The sequence below is a fragment of the Pseudophryne corroboree genome, unplaced genomic scaffold (assembly GCF_028390025.1).
Source record: "Pseudophryne corroboree isolate aPseCor3 unplaced genomic scaffold, aPseCor3.hap2 scaffold_578, whole genome shotgun sequence".
In the NCBI taxonomy this organism is placed as follows: Eukaryota; Metazoa; Chordata; class Amphibia; order Anura; family Myobatrachidae; genus Pseudophryne; species Pseudophryne corroboree.
This window is the reverse complement of record NW_026970177.1, coordinates 69,466-84,110: the sequence shown is the minus strand read 5'-3', so window position 1 is coordinate 84,110 and position 14,645 is coordinate 69,466. Positions and strand designations below refer to the sequence as shown.

At 46.4% G+C, this 14,645-nt stretch overlaps 12 non-coding genes and 1 pseudogene across 12 annotated transcripts; all 13 read right to left on the bottom strand.

The window, feature by feature from the left end:
- Positions 1-3,232: 3,232 nt before the first annotated feature.
- On the bottom strand, positions 3,233-3,396 carry LOC135033952 (U1 spliceosomal RNA). Its single transcript, XR_010229261.1, has one exon. It is a non-coding gene; the product is annotated as a U1 spliceosomal RNA (small nuclear RNA).
- A 676-nt stretch (positions 3,397-4,072) lies between these two features.
- Positions 4,073-4,214, bottom strand: LOC135034030 (U1 spliceosomal RNA; annotated as a pseudogene).
- Positions 4,215-4,366: 152 nt separating this feature from the next.
- LOC135033970 (U1 spliceosomal RNA) lies at positions 4,367-4,530 on the bottom strand. Its single transcript, XR_010229278.1, has one exon. It is a non-coding gene; the product is annotated as a U1 spliceosomal RNA (small nuclear RNA).
- A 675-nt stretch (positions 4,531-5,205) lies between these two features.
- On the bottom strand, positions 5,206-5,368 carry LOC135034067 (U1 spliceosomal RNA). The gene has a single exon (XR_010229356.1). It is a non-coding gene; the product is annotated as a U1 spliceosomal RNA (small nuclear RNA).
- A 152-nt stretch (positions 5,369-5,520) lies between these two features.
- Positions 5,521-5,684, bottom strand: LOC135034124 (U1 spliceosomal RNA). The gene has a single exon (XR_010229403.1). It is a non-coding gene; the product is annotated as a U1 spliceosomal RNA (small nuclear RNA).
- Positions 5,685-6,355: 671 nt separating this feature from the next.
- LOC135034070 (U1 spliceosomal RNA) lies at positions 6,356-6,518 on the bottom strand. The gene has a single exon (XR_010229359.1). It is a non-coding gene; the product is annotated as a U1 spliceosomal RNA (small nuclear RNA).
- Positions 6,519-6,670: 152 nt separating this feature from the next.
- LOC135034132 (U1 spliceosomal RNA) lies at positions 6,671-6,834 on the bottom strand. The gene has a single exon (XR_010229411.1). It is a non-coding gene; the product is annotated as a U1 spliceosomal RNA (small nuclear RNA).
- Positions 6,835-7,505: 671 nt separating this feature from the next.
- On the bottom strand, positions 7,506-7,668 carry LOC135033995 (U1 spliceosomal RNA). Its single transcript, XR_010229302.1, has one exon. It is a non-coding gene; the product is annotated as a U1 spliceosomal RNA (small nuclear RNA).
- Positions 7,669-7,820: 152 nt separating this feature from the next.
- LOC135034122 (U1 spliceosomal RNA) lies at positions 7,821-7,984 on the bottom strand. Its single transcript, XR_010229401.1, has one exon. It is a non-coding gene; the product is annotated as a U1 spliceosomal RNA (small nuclear RNA).
- Positions 7,985-8,655: 671 nt separating this feature from the next.
- LOC135034078 (U1 spliceosomal RNA) lies at positions 8,656-8,818 on the bottom strand. The gene has a single exon (XR_010229364.1). It is a non-coding gene; the product is annotated as a U1 spliceosomal RNA (small nuclear RNA).
- Positions 8,819-8,970: 152 nt separating this feature from the next.
- Positions 8,971-9,134, bottom strand: LOC135034140 (U1 spliceosomal RNA). Its single transcript, XR_010229418.1, has one exon. It is a non-coding gene; the product is annotated as a U1 spliceosomal RNA (small nuclear RNA).
- A 671-nt stretch (positions 9,135-9,805) lies between these two features.
- Positions 9,806-9,968, bottom strand: LOC135033994 (U1 spliceosomal RNA). The gene has a single exon (XR_010229301.1). It is a non-coding gene; the product is annotated as a U1 spliceosomal RNA (small nuclear RNA).
- Positions 9,969-10,120: 152 nt separating this feature from the next.
- On the bottom strand, positions 10,121-10,284 carry LOC135034134 (U1 spliceosomal RNA). Its single transcript, XR_010229413.1, has one exon. It is a non-coding gene; the product is annotated as a U1 spliceosomal RNA (small nuclear RNA).
- Positions 10,285-14,645: the final 4,361 nt, after the last annotated feature.

Below are 14,645 nucleotides of genomic sequence, written 5' to 3'. Positions count from 1 at the left end.
ACATTCTCCCGCAATTGGGGGTGCGAGGAAAAGGCTCAGAATTCCGAGCCCACCCGCTGGCGGTGATGCAGGGCAGTCTGGAGCGACTGCTGATGCTGACATCTGGTCCGGACTGAAGGACCTGCCAACGATTACGGACATGTCGTCTACTGTCACTGCATATGATTCTCTCACCATTGAAAGAATGGTGGAGGATTATATGAGTGACCGCATCCAAGTAGGCACGTCAGACAGTCCGTACGTATACTGGCAGGAAAAAGAGGCAATTTGCGGCCCTTGCACAAACTGGCTTTATTCTACCTAAGTTGCCCTCCCACAAGTGTGTACTCCGAAAGAGTGTTTAGTGCCGCCGCTCACCTTGTCAGCAATCGGCGTACGAGGTTACTTCCAGAAAATGTGGAGAAGATGATGTTCATTAAAATGAATTATAATCAATTGCTCCATGGAGACATTGACCAGCAGCAATTGCCTCCACAAAGTACACAGGGAGCTGACATGGTGGATTCCAGTGGGGACGAATTGATAATCTGTGAGGAGGGGGATGTACACGGTGATGAATCGGAGGATGATGATGAGGTGGACATCTTGCCTCTGTAGAGCCAGTTTGTGCAAGGAGAGATTAATTGCTTCTTTTTTGGTGGGGGTCCAAACCAACCCGTCATTTCAGTCACAGTCGTGTGGCAGACCCTGTCACTGAAATGATGGGTTGGTTAAAGTGTGCATGTCCTGTTTATACAACATAAGGGTAGGTGGGAGGGCCCAAGGACAATTCCATCTTGCACCTCTTTTTTCTTTCATTTTTCTTTGCGTCATGTGCTGTTTGGGGAGTGTTTTTTGGAAGGGCCATCCTGCGTGACACTGCAGTGCCACTCCTAGATGGGCCAGGTGTTTGTGTCGGCCACTTGGGTCGCTGAGCTTAGTCACACAGCTACCTCATTGCGCCTCTTTTTTTCTTTGCATCATGTGCTGTTTGGGGAGTGTTTTTTGGAAGGGCCATCCTGCGTGACACTGCAGTGACACTCCTAGATGGGCCAGGTGTTTGTGTCGGCCACTTGGGTCGCTGAGCTTAGTCACACAGCTACCTCATTGCGCCTCTTTTTTTCTTTGCGTCATGTGCTGTTTGGGGAGTGTTTTTTGGAAGGGCCATCCTGCGTGACACTGCAGTGCCACTCCTAGATGGGCCAGGTGTTTGTGTCGGCCACTTGGGTCGCTGAGCTTAGTCACACAGCTACCTCATTGCGCCTCTTTTTTTCTTTGCGTCATGTGCTGTTTGGGGAGTGTTTTTGGAAGGGCCATCCTGCGTGACACTGCAGTGCCACTCCTAGATGGGCCAGGTGTTTGTGTCGGCCACTTGGGTCGCTGAGCTTAGTCACACAGCTACCTCATTGCGCCTCTTTTTTTCTTTGCGTCATGTACTGTTTGGGGAGTGTTTTTTGGAAGGGCCATCCTGCGTGACACTGCAGTGCCACTCCTAGATGGGCCAGGTGTTTGTGTCGGCCACTTGGGTCGCTGAGCTTAGTCATCCAGCGACCTCGGTGCAAATTTTAGGACTAAAAATAATATTGTGAGGTGTGAGGTGTTAAGAATAGACTGAAAATGAGTGGAAATTATGGTTATTGAGGTTAATAATACTTTGGGATCAAAATGACTCCCAAATTCTATGATTTAAGCTGTTTTTTAGGGTTTTTTGAAAAAAACACCCGAATCCAAAACACACCCGAATCCGACAAAAAAAATTCGGTGAGGTTTAGCCAAAACGCGTTCGAACCCAAAACACGGCCGCGGAACCGAACCCAAAACCAAAACACAAAACCCGAAAAATTTCCGGTGCACATCTCTAGTGGCCATGCCCTGTCACTGTGCAGGAGCCAGCACCGCTCACACACTAGTCCCCGGTGCAGCCCCCAACCCCCGAGACACCCGGAGCAACAAAATGTAGATTCAGGCCACCAGGCCACGCCCCTACCTATGAAACCATGCCTCCTTTTTACCATTGTGCTGCTTATCTGCGCGCACTGCATAACAATCTCCCTCGCCACCTCTCTGGGTGTCACCAGTGATAGTGACACCTCTGCCATGCTTGTAGCAGCTGGTCCTAAGATCTACGCCTCAAGCCCTGAGTGTTTGCCCTTGTGACTTGTTGATCATCATAGCAAAGCAGATGCTTACAGAAAACTGCAGGGGCTTAGATTGAAAATAAAAAAAATTGATGGGTATAAGGTAGAGAGGAGCGGGTTCGGTTCTCCGAGAACCGAATTCCCCATGAACTCCACGTGGTTTACACTGGTCCGAGGCAGGCTCGGTTGTTCCCGCCTGACTCGGAAAACCTGAACAAGGGAAAATGTCATCATCCCGCTGTCGGATTCTCGCGAGATTCGGATTCCATATAAAGAGCTGCGCGTTGCCGCCATTTTTACTCGTGCATTGAAGAGAGAGCGGAGAGGACGTGGCTATGTTCTCTCAGTGGAAATCTCAATATCAGTGCTCAGTATCAGTGGATACTTATTGCTGCTCAGTAATACTAGTAGTGTGTCTCTCCTGCTCAGTGTCAGTTCTCAGTAGTATCCTCATCAGTGCTCAGTATCACTGCTCATTGTCTTGTGCTGCATTGTTGTGCTCAGCATACTACAGTACATTACTAATAGTCCAGTGCTGCATCTTGCTGCTCAGTGTCAGTTCTAGTATCCTCATCAGTGCTCACTATCACTGCTCATTGCATTGTGGTGTTCTGTATACTACAGTAACATAGTAATATAGTAACATATAGTAACATAGTTTTTGAGGTTGAATAGAGGCAAATTGCCCATCGTGTTCAACCTGTTTTAAGTTGTGATGATTCTACATACTTGCTGAATAATGTTTTATGACAAGTTAGCTACTACAACTCATGTTACCCCCGGATTAACCATGTTGATATTTTAAGTATTATAACCTTGGATAGCTTTTTCATTCAGAAATGTATCCATTCCTTTTTTAAATCCAATTACAGAGTCCGCCATTACCACCTTCCCTGGCAGGGAATTCCACATCCTGATTGCCCTAACAGTGAAGATCATAGTATCTCACCTGGCAGGTAAGTAGGAGTTGGGCCAGAGCTGTGGAGGATTGCTGCTCGGGCACCCCCTGTCAAGTGAAGGAGATCCAACTGAGGCAGCACAAGGGAACTCTCGAAAGAAGAACAAGGCTAGAGGAAGATCTGAGACAAAGAAATCTGACTTTTACCAGAGCTGACCAGAGGAAAGCACAAACACAGTCCCCCACTACCACAAATAATGCAGTCGAGTTTCCCACATTTGGGGAAATCACAGGGGTCAGCATACACAGAATGCAATGAATGAACCTCACCCTGGGAGAACAATCTTCATGACCATGGTATCGCCTATGCAAAATAAGTATGATTTGGGATAGGGCTGGGGAGGGCCGCTGCTCAGGCACATCTCTGTCAAGTATAGGAGATTCAACTGAGGCAGCACAAGGGAACTCTCATCTGGGGACAACAACTGCAGGGAGAACACATATTTTCAGATGAACATGGGAGGGCAGAAGGCTGCCTAATACTGAAGCACCCCCAAACAACAAACCAAATGCAACAACTAGTACAAGCATTCCTGGGGGAAGTTCTGCAGAAGACGGATTTGCATACGGTGATGTCATCCAAGCAGTGGGCCAAAGTTGGCTGGAACCCTCATCTGCATATGAAAAGAGAAAAGGGGTATGCAGGGCATGGCGGCCTTTTGCGGCGCTTGGATGACCCTTAGTTCGCATTAAACCCCTTCACCCTCCTACGGTGTGGGGCTCATGTTGACAATGCCCCAGCCCCTGAAGCATTCAAGCTGATTTCTTACAGCAGCTTGGCACTGTAACAGCTCCAGAGCTGCTCTGTAAGGCAAGTAAAACGGTGTGTAGTTTGCATTGTGCATTGGAAGGCACAAAGTAAGCAGACAGGAGGAGAAGTCAGGATAGTACACAAGGGTATAAAAGGGAGGGGCTCAAGAAAAAAGAAGTGGAAACAGACAGCAAACTAGGCTGGAGAGAGACCTGAGACAAAGAGATCTGAATTATATGAGAGCCGACCAGGGGAAACACAAATTATGCAGTCAAGTTTCCCACATTTGGGGAAATCGCAGGGGCAGCACACCCAGAGTGCAATGGGTGAGCCTTGCCCTGGGAGAAGCACCTTCATGATCATAGTATCTCACCTGGCAGGTAAGTAGGAGTTGGGCTTGAGCTGGGGAGGGTCGCTGCTCGGGCACCCCCCTGTCAAGTGAAGGAGATCCAACTGAGGCAGCACAAGAGAACTCTCGAAAGAAGAACAAGGCTAGAGGAAGATCTGAAACAAAGAAATCTGACTTTTACCAGAGCTAACCAGAGGAAAACACAAACACAGTCCCCCACTACCACAAATAATGCAGTCGAGTTACCCACATTTGGGGAAATCACAGGGGTCAGCATACCCAGAATGCAATGAATGAACCTCACCCTGGGAGAATAATCTTCATGACCATGGTATCTCCTATGCAAAATAAGTATGATTTGGGATAGGGCTGGGGAGGGCCGCTGCTCAGGCACATCTCTGTCAAGTAAAGGAGATTCAACTGAGGCAGCACAAGGGAACTCTCATCTGGGGACAACAACTGCAGGGAGAACACATATTTTCAGATGAACATGGGAGGGCAGAAGGCTGCCTAATACTGAAGCACCCCCAAACAACAAACCAAATGCAACAACTAGTGCAAGCATTCCTGGGGGAAGGCCTGCCGCAGATGGATTTGCATATGGTGATGTCATCCAAGCAGTGGGTCAAAGTTGGCTTCAACCCTCGTCTGCATATGAAAAGAGTAAAAGGGGCGTGCAGGGCATGGCGGCCTTTAGCAGCGCTTGGATGACCCTTAGTTTGCATTAAACACCCCCACCCTCCTTCGGTGTTGGTCTCATGTTGGCCATGCCCCAGCCCCTGAAGCATTCAAGCTGATTTCTTGCAGCAGCTTGGCACTGTAACAGCTCCAGAGCTGCTCTGTAAGGCAAGTAAAAGGGTGTGGGCCCTGCAGCACTACCTGTAGTTTGCATTGTGCATTGGTAGGCACAAAGTAAGCAGAGAGGAGGAGAAGTCAGGATAGTGCACAAGGGTATAAAAGGGAGGGGCTCAAGAAAAAAGAAGTGGAAACAGACAGCAAACTAGGCTGTAGAGAGACCCGAGACAAAGAAATCTGAATTATACGAGAGCCGACCAGGGGAAACACAAATTCTGCAGTCAAGTTTCCCACATTTGGGGAAATCGCAGGGGCAGCACAACCAGAGTGCAATGGGTGAGCCTTGCCCTGGGAGAAGCACCTTCATGATCATAGTATCTCACCTGGCAGGTAAGTAGGAGTTGGGCTAGAGCTGGGGAGGGTCGCTGCTCGGGCACATCCCTGTCAAGTGAAGTAGATCCAACTGAGGCAGCACAAGGGAACTCTCGAAAGAAGAACAAGGCTAGAGGAAGATCTGAGACAAAGAAATCTGACTTTTACCAGAGCTGACCAGAGGAAAGCACAAACACAGTCCCCCACTACAACAAATAATGCAGTCGAGTTTCCCACATTTGGGGAAATCACAGGGGTCAGCATACCCAGAATGCAATGAATGAACCTCACCCTGGGAGAACAATCTTCATGACCATGGTATCTCCTATGCAAAATAAGTATGATTTGGGATAGGGCTGGGGAGGGCCGCTGCTCAGGCACATCTCTGTCAAGTAAAGGAGATTCAACTGAGGCAGCACAAGGGAACTCTCATCTGGGGACAACAACTGCAGGGAGAACACATATTTTCAGATGAACATGGGAGGGCAGAAGGCTGCCTAATACTGAAGCACCCCCAAACAACAAACCAAATGCAACAACTAGTGCAAGCATTCCTGGGGGAAGGCCTGCAGCAGATGGATTTGCATATGGTGATGTCATCCAAGCAGTGGGTCAAAGTTGGCTTCAACCCTCGTCTGCATATGAAATGAGAAAAGGGGCGTGCAGGGCATGGCGGCCTTTTGCGGCGCTTGGATGACCCCTAGTTCGCATTAAACACCTCCACCCTCCTTCGGTGTGGGGCTCATGTTGGCTATACCCCAGGCCCTGAAGCATACAAGCTGATTTCTTGCAGCAGCTGGGCACTGTAACAGCTCTAGAGCTGCTCTGTACGGCAAGTAAAAGGGTGTGGGCCCTGCAGCACTACCTGTAGTTTGCATTGTGCATTGGAAGGCACAAAGTAAGCAGACGGGAGAAGTCAGGATAGTGCCCAATGGCATAGAAGGGAGCAGCTCAAGAAAAGAGAAGTGGAAACAGACAGCAAACTAGGCTGGAGAGAGACCTGAGACAAAGAGATCTGAATTATACGAGAGCCGACCAGGGGAAACACAAATTATGCAGTCAAGTTTCCCACATTTGGGGAAATCGCAGGAGCAGCACACCCAGAGTGCAATGGGTGAGCCTTGCCCTGGGAGAAGCACCTTCATGATCATAGTATCTCACCTCGCAGGTAAGTAGGATTTGGGCTAGAGCTGGGGAGGGTCGCTGCTCGGGTACCCCCCTGTCAAGTGAAGGAGATCCAACTGAGGCAGCACAAGGGAACTCTCGAAAGAAGAACAAGGCTAGAGGAAGATCCGAGACAAAGAAATCTGACTTTTACCAGAGCTGACCAGAGGAAAGCACAAACACAGTCCCCCACTACCACAAATAATGCAGTCGAGTTTCCCACATTTGGGGAAATCACAGGGGTCAGCATACCCAGAATGCAATGAATGAGCCTCACCCTGGGAAAACAATCTTCATGACCATGGTATCGCCTATGCAAAATAAGTATGATTTGGGATAGGGCTGGGGAGGGCCGCTGCTCAGGCACATCTCTGTCAAGTAAAGGAGATTCAACTGAGGCAGCACAAGGGAACTCTCATCTGGGGACAACAACTGCAGGGAGAACACATATTTTCAGATGAACATGGGAGGGCAGAAGGCTGCCTAATACTGAAGCACCCCCAAACAACAAACCAAATGCAACAACTAGTGCAAGCATTCCTGGGGGAAGGCCTGCAGCAGATGGATTTGCATATGGTGATGTCATCCAAGCAGTGGGTCAAAGTTGGCTTCAACCCTCATCTGCATGTGAAAAGAGAAAAGGGGCGTGCAGGGCATGGCGGCCTTTTGCGGCGCTTGGATGACCCCTAGTTCGCATTAAACATCTCCACCCTCCTTCGGTGTGGGGCTCATGTTGGCTATGCCTCAGCCCCTGAATCATTCAAGCTGATTTCTTGCAGTAGCTGGGCTCTGTAACAGCTCCAGAGCTGCTCTGTACGGCAAGTAAAAGGGTGTGGGACCTGCAGCACTACCTGTAGTTTGCATTGTGCATTGGAAGGCACAAAGTAAGCAGACGGGAGAAGTAAGGATAGTGCGCAAGGGTATAGAAGGGAGCGGCTCAAGAAAAGAGAAGTGGAAACAGACAGCAAACTAGGCTGGAGAGAGACCTGAGACAAAGAGATCTGAATTATACGAGAACCGACCAGGGGAAACACAAATTATGCAGTCAAGTTTCCCACATTTGGGGAAATCGCAGGAGCAGCACACCCAGAGTGCAATGGGTGAGCCTTGCCCTGGGAGAAGCACCTTCATGATCATAGTATCTCACCTGGCAGGTAAGTAGGAGTTGGGCTAGAGCTGGGGAGGGTCGCTGCTCGGGTACCCCCCTGTCAAGTGAAGGAGATCCAACTGAGGCAGCACAAGGGAACTCTCGAAAGAAGAACAAGGCTAGAGGAAGATCTGAGACAAAGAAATCTGACTTTTACCAGAGCTGACCAGAGGAAAGCACAAACACAGTCCCCCACTACAACAAATAATGCAGTCGAGTTTCCCACATTTGGGGAAATCACAGGGGTCAGCATACCCAGAATGCAATGAATGAACCTCACCCTGGGAGAACAATCTTCATGACCATGGTATCTCCTATGCAAAATAAGTATGATTTGGGATAGGGCTGGGGAGGGCCGCTGCTCAGGCACATCTCTGTCAAGTAAAGGAGATTCAACTGAGGCAGCACAAGGGAACTCTCATCTGGGGACAACAACTGCAGGGAGAACACATATTTTCAGATGAACATGGGAGGGCAGAAGGCTGCCTAATACTGAAGCACCCCCAAACAACAAACCAAATGCAACAACTAGTGCAAGCATTCCTGGGGGAAGGCCTGCAGCAGATGGATTTGCATATGGTGATGTCATCCAAGCAGTGGGTCAAAGTTGGCTTCAACCCTCGTCTGCATATGAAAAGAGAAAAGGGGCGTGCAGGGCATGGCGGCCTTTTGCGGCGCTTGGATGACCCCTAGTTCGCATTAAACACCTCCACCCTCCTTCGGTGTGGGGCTCATGTTGGCTATACCCCAGGCCCTGAAGCATACAAGCTGATTTCTTGCAGCAGCTGGGCACTGTAACAGCTCTAGAGCTGCTCTGTACGGCAAGTAAAAGGGTGTGGGCCCTGCAGCACTACCTGTAGTTTGCATTGTGCATTGGAAGGCACAAAGTAAGCAGACGGGAGAAGTCAGGATAGTGCCCAATGGCATAGAAGGGAGCAGCTCAAGAAAAGAGAAGTGGAAACAGACAGCAAACTAGGCTGGAGAGAGACCTGAGACAAAGAGATCTGAATTATACGAGAGCCGACCAGGGGAAACACAAATTATGCAGTCAAGTTTCCCACATTTTGGGAAATCGCAGGAGCAGCACACCCAGAGTGCAATGGGTGAGCCTTGCCCTGGGAGAAGCACCTTCATGATCATAGTATCTCACCTCGCAGGTAAGTAGGATTTGGGCTAGAGCTGGGGAGGGTCGCTGCTCGGGTACCCCCCTGTCAAGTGAAGGAGATCCAACTGAGGCAGCACAAGGGAACTCTCGAAAGAAGAACAAGGCTAGAGGAAGATCCGAGACAAAGAAATCTGACTTTTACCAGAGCTGACCAGAGGAAAGCACAAACACAGTCCCCCACTACCACAAATAATGCAGTCGAGTTTCCCACATTTGGGGAAATCACAGGGGTCAGCATACCCAGAATGCAATGAATGAACCTCACCCTGGGAAAACAATCTTCATGACCATGGTATCGCCTATGCAAAATAAGTATGATTTGGGATAGGGCTGGGGAGGGCCGCTGCTCAGGCACATCTCTGTCAAGTAAAGGAGATTCAACTGAGGCAGCACAAGGGAACTCTCATCTGGGGACAACAACTGCAGGGAGAACACATATTTTCAGATGAACATGGGAGGGCAGAAGGCTGCCTAATACTGAAGCACCCCCAAACAACAAACCAAATGCAACAACTAGTGCAAGCATTCCTGGGGGAAGGCCTGCAGCAGATGGATTTGCATATGGTGATGTCATCCAAGCAGTGGGTCAAAGTTGGCTTCAACCCTCATCTGCATGTGAAAAGAGAAAAGGGGCGTGCAGGGCATGGCGGCCTTTTGCGGCGCTTGGATGACCCCTAGTTCGCATTAAACATCTCCACCCTCCTTCGGTGTGGGGCTCATGTTGGCTATGCCTCAGCCCCTGAATCATTCAAGCTGATTTCTTGCAGTAGCTGGGCTCTGTAACAGCTCCAGAGCTGCTCTGTACGGCAAGTAAAAGGGTGTGGGACCTGCAGCACTACCTGTAGTTTGCATTGTGCATTGGAAGGCACAAAGTAAGCAGACGGGAGAAGTAAGGATAGTGCGCAAGGGTATAGAAGGGAGCGGCTCAAGAAAAGAGAAGTGGAAACAGACAGCAAACTAGGCTGGAGAGAGACCTGAGACAAAGAGATCTGAATTATACGAGAACCGACCAGGGGAAACACAAATTATGCAGTCAAGTTTCCCACATTTGGGGAAATCGCAGGAGCAGCACACCCAGAGTGCAATGGGTGAGCCTTGCCCTGGGAGAAGCACCTTCATGATCATAGTATCTCACCTGGCAGGTAAGTAGGAGTTGGGCTAGAGCTGGGGAGGGTCGCTGCTCGGGTACCCCCCTGTCAAGTGAAGGAGATCCAACTGAGGCAGCACAAGGGAACTCTCGAAAGAAGAACAAGGCTAGAGGAAGATCTGAGACAAAGAAATCTGACTTTTACCAGAGCTGACCAGAGGAAAGCACAAACACAGTCCCCCACTACCACAAATAATGCAGTCGAGTTTCCCACATTTGGGGAAATCACAGGGGTCAGCATACCCAGAATGCAATGAATGAACCTCACCCTGGGAGAACAATCTTCATGACCATGGTATCTCCTATGCAAAATAAGTATGATTTGGGATAGGGCTGGGGAGGGCCGCTGCTCAGGCACATCTCTGTCAAGTAAAGGAGAGATGGTCTGCCAGATTACATAATGCATACCAGAGCCATAACTAGACTTTTTGGTGCCCTGTGACAGAGAATTATATGCCCCCCCCCCCTCCCCATTTTTGCAATATGGACAAAAGGTGCATGCCTTGTGGGGAAGGGGCATAACAAGATTGGTCTCAGAGAAAGCACATGAGATATGAAGATATATCTAGTATACTTGACACTCAATGGTTTGTGGTATTGCCGGGGTGCCCTCCTTAAATGCATATACAGTCACACATGGCATGTTTGTGCAAATGGCATATCAGCAGTCAGCACTAACTGGTGACATGCCATTTGTACAAGTAAGCCATGTGTGACTAATATATAAACATGCTTTATTAAATAACACCTCAAACTATCATACCCAGGATTCAAACCTATAACCTGTTGAATTCTAATCAAACACCCTACCCATTGAGCTACTTGATCCTGCATCGTTTCTAACCTCCAAAAACAGATTCAGTTGCATTTTCCAGCGTGTTTTGTTTGCGCCTTTGCAAATGTCTTACATCGACAAACTTATTTAGTACTATTTTGCAAATAGGGTTACATTGTCGCAACATTGTGTTCCCTAATTGCTTGATTTTTTAAATGCAACAATTGATAAAGACACCTGATAATTGCTCTGTGGAGTCTTATTTTGTGTTTTGTGTTTAGTCTTTAGATCTGAATTTGAATGTACTTGTGAACTAACTTAATTTCCTACTTCTAAATTCATTCCTAAATTCACTACTTACATGAATCCTGTAGTTGGGCATTTTGGGACTTCGATTGTGGGCATTGTTTTGTGTCCAGACCAGCAGCAGGTGGTGTGCATTTGCTGGAAAGGCATCGAAGACCTCCGATATGCTGCATCTCCTGATGTGTGTCTCCCTCAAGTGGCTGTCAGCAAATGCCTGCTAGACACCCCATTCCAAGCTGATTGTGACATAATGGAACATGCATCATAGAACAGGCATGCTAAAACATGGGTCTTCAACCTGCGACCCTCCAGCTGCTGTGGAACTACACATCCCAGCATGCCCTGCCTCAGTTTTAGCATACCTTAATAGCAAAACTGTGGCAGGGCATGCTGGGATGTGTAGTTTCACAGCAGCTGGAGGGCCACAGGATGAAGACCCATGTGCTAGAGCCAAGCCGCAGGTACATTGAATGCTAGCAAGCTGAATATTTAAATCCTTTTTGTTCCGCAGCATTCCAATGCGGAAGATTCCATGGAACCAGAGATCCTTCCATTGAGAAGGACATGCTGCCTCGATGACTACACTGTGCAAATTAAATCACGGAGCCAGTTGGCTTGTGGGTGGCTCTGGTGACTGGGTGGTTGGGTGGGTGGTGTGTCGGAAGTGGAGCGCATGCAAATGATTGTGTATCATCCAGCTAGTGAGAGAGAAAACTCATGCAGGAGTGTGCCTGCTTGTCAGTGGGTTATGCACCTTGCCAGACGTTAAATCTACATAGAGCAGCTGGAGGGGACAAGAGCAGGTTTGCAAAATATAGATAGAAGAGCATATATGCTGGCACATTCTCCATGATTGTGTCAGCTTATGTTTTGGTGCACTGCACTTTCCTCCACTAAGTTTTAGCCATTTTTGTTAAGCTCAAGTGTAGTTGCTTCTCGGCCTTTTGGCTGTGATCTTGTATTGTGGTTGAAGGGTCTGCTGGAGGGAGGGATTGCTTTCTTCATTGGCGAAAGACCAAAGATATTCCAGGATGGAAGGCTTGGGAACACTATCCGTTTTTCAATTGTGGAAGAGTTGAAAGAACGGATTGGACTACATTCTATAGTAAAGGATGTCTTTCTATTTATTAATCCTCCCCTTATATGTGTCAGTCTTTCAATAAAGCTTCGGGCTTGTGATTCCCTCACCCTCTTACACTCCACACCCATAGCCGTATTAACTGTTGTATTATTGTACAGTTTAAATGTATAGTGCAGTTCATGATTTATAGTGTAGGCTGGCCTGTGCTGTAGTTCTTGAACTGTACTATACCGTCAGCATTTCTATTGTGTTTTGGCTGTGCCGCAACGCGGTACTTATGTGTGTAATGTTTATGTATGTTTTTTTGCTTCTTTATGTGCATCGGTCCTACAAGTACTGAAAGCTGTTTTAATAGTATATTGACAGTATTGTTTTCTTTCAAAAATCCACTTAATTTTCTTTACCCTATTATTAAAATGGTAATTGACAAAAACAAACTACATTGTCACCAGAAGAGCAATACAAAATGTACAAGTGATATATTAAAATCATCTTTCCAGCTTGAATTTCAATGATGCATTGGGGCAACGATTTTGTGAGAAACACCTTCACCCTTAAATAAAGATTTTCTTAATTCCTTACCTGTGTGCTAATTAGATATCACCTTGTTTTCACATTAAACAGACTTCCACATGCGAAAGCAGCAAGGATGCAGTGGCGTTAATGTTTCCTGGTGTCAACCTGTATTATTTCAGTAGACATTGAAATGAGGATGCATCTTGCTGCCTTTCCAATGAAGCAAGTTTAATTTAGTAATAGGTGAAAAACCATCCCTACAAAGGTGTTAATCAGAGAGTTGGCTTTGTGGACACTTTTCAGAGAACAAATTTGTTAGCATAAAAATAAAGCCAGAAAATGAAGAGCTGTTTAATCACTCAATTGGATTTTTTTGCCAGCATATTTCTTTTTCTCTGCAACCCACTGCTAAATTGTGCTTCCTAGCTGTTTTTATAAAATCACTGAATCAAATCTAACTCTGATTACATCAGAGAAGGCCAGGTACCCTACACCATAACAGGGGGTTTGAAATGTTGACTTGTCTACTTAAAGATCACCGAAATCTGAAAACAAGGTCAATTACGTCCCTGGGTGGGATTGAACCACCAACCTTTTGGTTAATAACCATACACACTAACTGATTGCGCCACAGCGACACTTTGCAAAAGTACATACTGACAAAGGCTAATAAGCATTCATCTAGAACGTTTCCTAGAAACATTTTAAAAAGTCAATAATGTGGAGAGTTTTTGTAAGATGTTTCTTCCATCAACCAATGAAGAAACACATTGGTACTTTCCCATGATAAGTGAGTGCTTCAGGACCTCTTGCACTTACATGTGCAGCAGAGTACTGTAATGGAAGCATGCTGGGTCCATAACCCAGAGGTAGGCAGATTGAAACTATCCTCTGCTATATGCATTTTTTTTTTGTTAAAGTAATCCAAAACTGGGATTGATATTTTTGCTCTTTTATTTTTACTTAAAGTACAATAACTTTTACCATTTTAATTTGTTTTAATAGTATATTGACATTATTGTTTTTTTTCAAAAATCCAATTAATTTTCTTTACCCGATTATTAAAATGGTAATTGACAAAAACAAACTACATTGTCACCAGAAGGATATATTAAAATCATCTTTCCAGCTTGAATTTCAATGATGCATTGGGGCAACGATTTTGTGAGAAACATCTTCACCCTTAATTAAAGATTTTCTTAATTCCTTACCTGTGTGCTAATTAGATATCACCTTGTTTTCACATTAAACAGACTTCCACATGAGAAAGCAGCAAGGATGCAGTGGCGTTAATGTTTCCTGGTGTCAACCTGTATTATTTCTGTAGATATTGAAATGAGGATGCATCTTGCTGCCTTTCCAATGAAGCAAGTTTAATTTAGTAATAGGTGAAAAACCATCCCTACAAAGGTGTTAATCAGAGACTTGGCTTTGTGGACACTTTTCAGAGAACAAATTTGTTAGCATAAAAATAAAGCCAGAAAATGAAGAGCTGTTTAATCACTCAATTGGATTTTTTTGCCAGCATTTTTCTTTTTCTCTGCAACCCACTGCTAAATTGTGCTTCCTAGCTGTTTTTATAAAATCACTGAATCAAATCTAACTCTGATTACATCAGAGAAGGCCAGGTACCCTACACCATAAGAGGGGGTTTGAAATTTTGACTTGTCTACATAAAGATCACCAAAATCTAATAACAAGGTCAATTACGTCCCTGGGTGGGATTGAACCACCAACCTTTTGGATAATAGCCTTACACACTAACTGATTGCGCCACAGCGACACTTTGCAAAAGCATATACTGAAAAACGCTAATAAGCATTCATCTAGAACGTTTCCTAGAAACATTTTAAAAAGTCAATAAAGTGGAGAGTTTTTGTAAGATGTTTCTTCCATCAACCAATGAAGAAACACATTGGTACTTTCCCATGATGAGTGAGTGCTTCATGATCTCTTGCACTTACATGTGCAGCAGAGTACTGTAATGGAAGCATGCTGGGTC